Below are 9,344 nucleotides of genomic sequence, written 5' to 3'. Positions count from 1 at the left end.
AGTAATTTCCTCACTGTTTTTCCAGCTACTACTAATAGTTGGCTCACCGTCTTTCTCATTTTTGCTACTGGGTTCTTAAAGTTCTTTCAGTGTCTGCCCAATTCAGAGACCCAAGGCCACATGTTTTAGGTTTTTGCAACCCATTTTACTATAGCAACTCATTTCTAGGTGCTAATTTCTCTATCAGTTAGTTTTTACTGTGTAGCCCACCACCCAAAACTAACTTGCCTGAAACAGCAATCATTTATTTACCAGCTCCTGATACTGTGGGTTAGCATTTTGGATTGGATTCAGCTGCAAAGTTTTGCTGCTGGTCTCAGGTGGTCTTGCTTATGCTTTCCTGGTCAGAGGGCAGTCAGTGGCTTCACTCACATATCTGGTAGTTAGCAGGCTCTCATATGGGTACTGGGCCACATGTCATCAACCAGCAGGCTAATTTAGCCTTATTAACATGCAGTGGTTCCAGGGTTCCCAAGAACAGCAAGGGAGCAATCAAGTTGTACTTGAAAACGTACAACTACTTTTCAAGTCTCTGCTTGTGTAATTATTTCTACCATCCCATTGTCCATGTGGTCAAGTGCAGATTCGAGGTTTAGAAGAATAGACTTTACCTCTTCATGGGAATCACTGCAAAGTGACCTTTGCAAAGGGACACGTGTGCAGGATGGATACCATTTGTGGCCACTTTTTCAATCTATTGATACAATGAAATGAAAATGAAAGAGTTTAAAAATAGTAGTCTTGGGCTTCCCTGGTGGCGCAGTGGTTAAGAATCCGCCTGCCAATGCAGGGGACACAGGTTCGAGCCCTGGTCCAGGAAGATCCCACATGCCGCGGAGCAACTAAGCCCATGCGCCACAACTACTGAGTCCACGTGCCACAACCACTGAAGCCCATGCACCTAGAGCCCGTGCTCCACAACAAGAGAAGCCACCACAATGAGAAGCCCGCACACCGCAACGAAGAGTAGCCCCTGCTCGCCACAATTAGAGAAATGCTCGCGTGCAGCAATAAAGACCCAACGCAGCCAAAAATAAAATAAAATAAAATAAATTTATTTAAAAAATATATATAGTAGTCTTTGGGACTTACCTGGTAGTCCAGTGATTAAGACTCCCTGCTTCCACCACAGTGGGCACGGGTTCCATCACTGGTGGCAGAACTAAGATCCCACATGCTGCATGGTGTGGCCAAAAAAAAAAAAAAGAAAGAAAAAAAGAAAGGTAGTCTTTATTTTTATTTTTTAATTTTTTTGAATTTTATTTTATTTATTTTTTTATACAACAGGTTCTTATTTGTTATCTATTTTATACGTATTAGTGTATGTATGTCAGTCCCAATCTCCCAGTTCATCCCACCACCACCACCTCCCCTGCACTTTCCCCCATTGGTGTCCATACGTTTGTTCTCTACATCTGTGTCTCTATTTCTGCCCTGCAAACCAGTTCATCTGTACCATTTTTCTAGGTTCCATATATATGCATTAATATACGATATTTGTTTTCTCTCTCTGACTTACTTGACTCTGTATGACGGTCTCTAGAGCCATCCACGTCTCTACAAGTGACCCAATTTCGTTCCTTTTTATGACTGAGTAATATTCCATTGTATATATGTACTACAACTTCTTTATCCATTCATCTGTCGATGGGCATTTAGGTTGCTTCCATGACCTGGCTATTGTGAATAGTGCTGCAATGAACATTGGGTTGCATGTGTCATTTTGAATTATGGTTTTCTCTGGGTATATGCCTAGTAGTGGGATTGCTGGATCATATGGTAATTCTATTTTTAGTTTCTTAAGGACCCTCCATACTGTTCTCCATAGTGGCTATATCAGTTTACATTCCCACCAACAGTGCAAGAGGGTTCCCTTTTTTCCACACCTGCTCTAGCATTTGTTGTTAGCAGATTTTCTGATGATGCCCATTCTAACTGGTTTGAGGATATACTTCATTATAGTTTTGATTTGCATTTCTCTAATAATTAGTGATGTTGAGCAACTTTTCATGTGCCTCTTGGCTATCTGTAATAGAAATGTCTATTTAGGTCTTCTGCCCATTTTTTGATTGGGTTGTTTGTTTTTTAAATATTGAGCTGCATGAGCTGTTTATATATTTTGGAGATTAATCCTTTGTCCGTTGATTTGTTTGCAAATATTTTCTCCCATTCGGAGGGTTATCTTTTTGTCTTGTTTGTAGCTTCCTTTGCTTTGCAAAAGCTTTTAAGTTTCATTAGTTCCCATTTGTTTATTTTTGTTTTGATTTCCATTACTCTAGGAGGTGGATCAAAAAAGATCTTGCTGTGATTGATGTCAAGCAGTGTTCTTCCTATGTTTTCCTCTAAGAGTTTTATAGTGTCCAGTCTTACATTTAGGTCTTAATCCATTTTGAGTTTATTTTTTTGTATGGTGCTAAGGAGTGTTCTAATTTCATTCTTTTACATGTAGCTGTCCAGTTTTCCCAGCACCACTTATTGAAGAGACTATCTTTTCTCCATTGTATATCCTTGCCTCCTTTGTCATAGATTAGTTCACCATAGGTGTGTGGGTTTACCTCTTGGCTATCTATCCTGTTCCATTGATCTATATTCCTGTTTTTGTGCCAGTACCATATTGTCTTGATTACTGTAGTTTTGTAGTATAGTCTGAAGTCAGGGAGTCTGATTTACCCAGCTCCATTTTTTTCCCTCAAGACAGCTTTGGCTATTTGGGGTCTTTTGTGTCTCCATACAAATTTTAAGATTTTTTTGTTCTAGCTCTGTAAAAAATGTGACTGGTAATTTGATAAGGATTGCATTGAATCTCTAGATTGTTTTGGGTAGTATAGACATTTTCACAATATTGATTCTTCTAATCCAGGAACATGTTATATCTCTCCATCTGTTTGTGTCATCTTTGATTTCTTTCATCAGTGTCTTATAGTTTTCTGAGTACAGGTCTTTTACCTCCTTAGGTAGGTTTATTCCTAGATATTTTATACTTTTTGTTGTGATGGTGAAAATGAGATTGTTTCTTAATTTCTCTATCTGATCTTTCATTGTTAGTGTATAGGAATGCAAGAGATTTCTGTGCATTAATTTTGTATCCTGCAAATTTACCATCATTGATTAGCTCTAGTAGTCTTCTGGTGGCATCTTTAAGATTCTCTATGTATAGTATCATGTCATCTGCAAACAGTGACAGTTTTTACTTCTTCTTTTCCAATTTGTATTCCTTGTATTTCTTTTTCTTTGATTGCCATGGCTAGGACTTCCAAAACTATGTTGAATAATTGTGCTGAGAGTGGACATCCTTGTCTTGTTCCTGATCTTAGAGGAAATGCTTTCAATTTTTCACCCTTGAGAAGGATGTTTGCTGTGGATTTGTCATATATGACCTTTATTATGTTGAGGTAGGTTCCCTCTATGCCCACCTTCTGGAGAGTTTTTATCATAAATGGGTGTTGAATTTTGTCAAAAGCTTTTTCTGCATCTATTGAAATGATCATGTGGTTTTTATTCTTCAGTTTATGAATGTGGTATATCACACTGATTGATTTGGGGATACCAAAGCATACTTGCATCCCTAGGGTAAATCCCACTTGATCGTGGTGTATGATCCTTTTAAAGTGTTGTTGGATTCTGTTTGCTAGTATTTTGTTGAGGATTTTTGCATCTATGTTCATTAGTGCTATTGGCCTGTAATTCTCTTTTTTTTTTTTTTTAACACGATTTAAAAATATTTATTTATTTATTTGGCTGCATCAGGTCTTAGTTGCGGCATGTGGGATCTTTCGTTGCAGTGCACGGGCTTCTCTTTAGCTGTGGCATGCAGGCTCCAGAACACGTGAGCTTAGTTGCCCTGTGGCATGTGGGATCTTAGTTCCCCAACCAGGGGTCAAACCAGTGTCCCCTGCATTGAAATGCAGATTCTTAACCACTGGACCACCAGGAAGTCCCTGAAATCCTCTTTCTTTGTGATATCTTTGTCTGGTTTTGGTATCAGGGTGATGCTGACCTTATAGAATGAGTCAAAAACATTCCTTACTCTGCAATTTTTTGGAATAGTTTGAGAAGGAAAGGTTGACTCTGCATGTTTGGTGAATCACCTGTGAAGCCATCTGGTCCTGGACTTTTTTTCACTGGGAGTTTTTTTCTTTTTTTTAATTACTGATTCAATTTCATTACTGGTAATTAGTTCATATTTCCTATTTCTTCCCAGTTCAGATTGGAAAATAGTACATTTCTAGGAATTTGTCCATTTTTTCTAGGTTGTTCATTTTGTTGTCATATAGTTGTTCACAGTAATGTCTTAAGATCTTTTGTATTTCTGTGGTATTGTTTGTAAGTTTTCCCTTTTCACTTCTGATTTTATATATTTGGGCCCTTCTTTTTTCTTGACGAGTCTGGCTAAAGGTTCATCAATTTTGTTTATCTTTTCAAAAAAAACAGCTTTTAGCTTCATTGATCTTTTCTTTTTTTTTTTTCTTTTCTTTTTTTTTTTGGTCTTGATTTCATTTGTTTCTGCTCTGATCATTATGATTTCTTTCCATCTACTAACTTTGTGTTTTGTTTGCTCTTCTTTTTCTAGTTCCTTTAGGTTAGGTTGCTTATTTGAGATTTTTCTTTTTTCCTGAGGTAGTCTTGAATTGCTATAAACTTTTCTTTTAGAAGTGCTTTTGCTGTGTCCCATAGATTTTGGGTCATGTTTTCATTTTCATTTGTCTCTAGGTATTTTTTAATTTCTTCTTCAATTTCTTCAGTGATCGATTAGCTGTTTAGTTTACTTTTATGTTTGTATTTTTATTCTTATTTATGTTTATTGTTTAGCCTTCCTGTGTTTGAGATTTTGTTTGCACCCTTTAAGAGTGGCGTCTCTATTTCCTACACCCTCTGGCTCTCCTGAAAGTAAGCCCTTCTGGCCTTCAAAGCCAAATGTTCTGGGTGCACACCTTCCTGGTGCAGGAACCCTGGGCTGGGGAGCCCAATGTGGGGCTTGGACTCCTCATTCCTTGTGGAGAACCTCTCCAGTTTTAATTATCCTCCTGCTTCTCAGTTGCTTACCTAAGGGTAAGTGTCTTGACTATACCATGTCTTTGCCTTTCCTACCTGTCTCATTGTGGTTGCTTCTTTACATCTTTAGGTGCAGAAAATCTTTTCTGTGGGTTTTCAAGTCTTTTTCATCAATAGTTGCTCTGTAAATAGTTGTAATTTTGGTTTGCCTGTGGAAGGAGGTAAGCTCAGTGTCTTCCTACTCCACCATCTTGGCTACTCCTATCTCCTATCATTTATGGCACCAAGTAAAAGTCAACAATAATGATTAAACATGTGGAAAAAAATTTTAACAAAGTATTAGAGACATTAAAATATTAGTTTTAGAGTTCTTTATGATCTAATTCTTATCACAGGAGAGCTCCTGCCTTGTTTTGTTTTGTTTTGTTTATTTATTTTTTGTGTGTGTGTGGTACGCGGGCCTCTCACCGCTGAGGCCTCTCCCGCTATGGAGCACAGGCTCCGGACGTGCAGGCCAAGCGGCCATGGCTCATGGGCCCAGCCGCTCCGTGGCATGCGGGATCCTCCCAGGCCGGGGCACGAACCCACGTCCCCCGCATTGGCAGGCGGACTCCCAACCACTGTGCCACCAGGGAAGCCCTTGTTTTGTTTATTAATTTATTTATTTTATAAATTTTTATTGGAGTATAGTTGCTTTACAATGTCGTGTTAGTTTCTAGTGTACAGCAAAGTGAATCAGCTATACGTATATATATATCCCCTATTTTTTGGATTTCCTTCCCATATAGGTCACCACATAGCACTGAGTAGAGTTCCCTGTGCTATACAGTAGGGTCTCATTAGTTATCAATTTTATACATACTATCAATAGTGTATATATGTCAATCCCAAATCTCCCAATTCATCCCACTCCCCCCTTTCCCCCTTGGTATCCATATCTTTGTTCACTACGTCTGTGTCTGTATTTCTGCTTTGTAAATAAGATTGTCTATACCAATTTTTTCAGATTCCACATATATGAGTTAATATACAATATTTGTTTTCTCTTTCTGACTTACTTCACTCTGTATGACAGTCTTTCTCTAGGTCCATCCACATCTCTACAAATGACCCAATTTCGTTCCTTTTTATGGCTGAGTAATATTCCATTGTATATATGTACCACATCTTCTTTATCCATTCATCTGTCGATGGGCATTTAGGTTGCTTCCATGTCCTGGCTATTGTAAATAGTGCTGCAATGAACATTGGGTTGCGTGTGTCTTTTTGAATTATGTTTTTCTCTGGGTATATGCCCAGTAGTGGGATCACTGGGTCATATGGTAGTTCTATTTTTCGTTTTTTAAGGAACCTCCATACTGTTCTCCATAGTGGCAGTATCAATTTACAATCCCACCAGCAGTACAAGAGGGTTCCCTTTTCTCCACACCCTCTCCAGCATTTATTGCTTGTAGATTTTATGATGATGGTCATTCTGACCGGTGTGAGGTGATATCTGATTGTAGTTTTGATGTGCATTTCTCTAAGAATAGTGATGTTGAGCATCCTTTCATGTGTTTGTTGGCCATCTGTATGTCTTCTTTGGAGAAATGTCTAATTAGGTTTTCTGCCCATTTTTTGATTGGGTTACATGAGCTGTTTGTTTATTTTGGAGAGTAATCCTTTGTCAGTTGCTTCATTTGCAACTATTTTCTCCCACTCTGAAGACTGTCTTTTTGTCATGTTTATGGTTTCCTTTGCTGTGCAAAAGTTTTAAGTTTAATTAGGTTCCATTTGTTTATTTTATTCTCATTACTCTAGGAGGTGGGTCAAAAAAGATCTTGCTGCGATTTATGTCAAACAGTGTTCTTCCTACGTTTTCCGCTAAGAGTTTTAGTGTCTGGCCTTACATTTAGTTCTTTAATCCATTTTGAGTTTATTTTTGTGTATGGTGTTAGGAAATGTTCTAATTTCGTTCTTTTACATGTAGCTGTCCAGTTTTCCCAGCACCAGTTATTGAAGAGACTGTCTTTTCTCCATTGTATATTCTGACCTCCTTTGTCATAGATTAGGTGACCATAGGTGTGTGGGTTTATCTCTTGGCTGTCTATCCTGTTCCATTGATCTATATTTCTATTTTTGTGCCAGTACCATACTGTCTTGATTACTGTAGTTTTGCAGTATAGTCTGAAGTCAGGGAGCCTGATTCCTCCAACTCCGTGTTTTATTTTTTCCTCAAGATTGCTTTTGCTATTCGAGGTCTTTTGTGTTTCCATACAAATTGTAAAATTTTTTGTTCTAATTCTGTGAAAAATGCCATTGGTAAATTCCTGCCTTGTTTTTTTATAAGCTATATAGTCATAGGATTTTTCCAAACATTTTGCTCAAAACTTTATTTTACAGATCAGAAAACTGAGACCCAGTGAAGTTAGGGGCTGGAGCAAAGACTGCACAACGGACAGAGCAGGAGCTAAAACCTGGACCCAGACTCTGACTGTCAATCCAGAACTCTTTTATCCAAATATTGGGAAAAGTATAAAACTTCACAGCAGACACTTTTCCCATTTAGTTTTTTTTGGGGGAAAATATTCCTTATTAAGTGAGTGGTGATACAGATGTCAAGCATTTATGGTGACAACAGTAAAATTTTGGTGCCAAACACATTTTGTTTAATTTGATGCTTTTCAAAAAAGTATTCTGTGATTTTCTCTTTATACTTTAGTAAAATTTTATATGTAATAAATTTGCAAGTATAATGTCATAGAATTAATGATTTAAGTTTTAGTTTGGAAAATATGAATATGGTATTAGAGTTAGATCTTTGCATTTGTCTTCACATTAAGTTATTTTGAGCCCTATTAAGCCTGCTTAATTCACAGGATTATAGAAAATAGTGACAATATAGAGGACATCAAACAAGGGACAGATATTCTGTTCATTTATTTTATAATATGGGAAGATGGGACATCACACCCCAAGAAGACAAATCAGGCCAAAGTGAAGCTCAAAAGGACAGGACATACCTCATTAAAGAGGTGTAATACATGATCTGGGGGAAAAATCACTTAAACCCTGAAAATCTTAGTTTTCTCCTCTGTTAAATAGGGACAATTTAATACCAATTTCTATATTTAGTTTTCAATTTTAAAAACTAAATGAGATACTTCTTATAAAACACTTAGCAGAAGGCCTGACATATGTAACATTAATTGGTCTATGTAGATGCCACTCTTCCAATTGTTATTCATTTTTAAAATAAATTTATTTACGTATGTATCTGTCTATCTATTTATTTATTTATTTTTGGCCATGTTGTGTCTTCGTTGCTGCGCGCGGGCTTTTCTCTAGTTGCAGCAAGTGGGGGCTACTCTTTGTTGCAGTGCATGGGCTTCTCATTGCAGTGGCTTCTCTTGTTGCGGAGCAGGGGCTCTAGGCGCGTGCGCTTCAGTAGTTGTGGCTCGCGGATTCTAGAGTGCAGGCTCAGTAGTTGTTGTACATGGGCTTAGTTGCTCGGCAGCATGTGGGATCTTCCCAGACCAGGGCTCGAACCCATGTCCCCTACATTGGCAGGCAGATTCTTAACACTGTGCCACCAGGGAAGTCCCCTCCAATTGTTATTCATTTTATTGTTCTCTTTTCTCTTTCCTCCTATTAATCATTATAATTAGCTCTAACTTTTTTCTCTCCTTTCCGTTCCTGTCCTCTTTTCCCTCTTCTAGTCTTCTTTTGCTCATCATTTTTCTCTCCAAATATTTTTTCATTATTTTTTACCCAGATTATAACCTTAGCCAGTGAGGGGCAGCACTCACAGCTAAAGAGTTGTTGACTTCGAATCTCTTATAGTCCTCTGCCTAATAGTCTTTTTTTCCTGTTTCAGTTATACCTCATTTTAAGAAAGGAAGCAAGTGGAAATTCCCTGGTGGTCCAGTGGTTAGGACTCTGGGCTTCCACTGCAGGGGAACTGGGTTCAATCCCTGGTGGGGGAAGTAAGATCCCGTGAGCAGCACAATGTGGCAAAATAAAATAAAATTAAATTAAATTAAAAAAATAAAAAAGGAGGCAAGCACTTTTAGTAGATTACTTGGTTCCTTTGTAGATATGTACACTCTTTTAAGACCCATGCCTTTAAATATAGATATTTTAAAATTGCATTTCATGAAAAAGTTAAATTTAATTTCCTGTGCTGTATCCATAATAGTTAACATTTATTGAGAACAAGCTATTTGCTTGTTCTATGCATTTCATGTTTATTTACTGACTTACATACCTAGAAGAGCATAGCGCATGTATTTTACCTGGAAGAGCACAACATCTGACAAAACAGTTTTTTTTTTAAGTTTTTTGAAAAAAAATTACATGTCCAATAAATAAAA

This window comes from Leucopleurus acutus (genome assembly GCF_964270905.1).
Source record: "Leucopleurus acutus genome assembly, chromosome: 5".
Taxonomy (NCBI): Eukaryota; Metazoa; Chordata; class Mammalia; order Artiodactyla; family Delphinidae; genus Leucopleurus; species Leucopleurus acutus.
Note: the sequence above shows the minus strand (reverse complement) of the source record.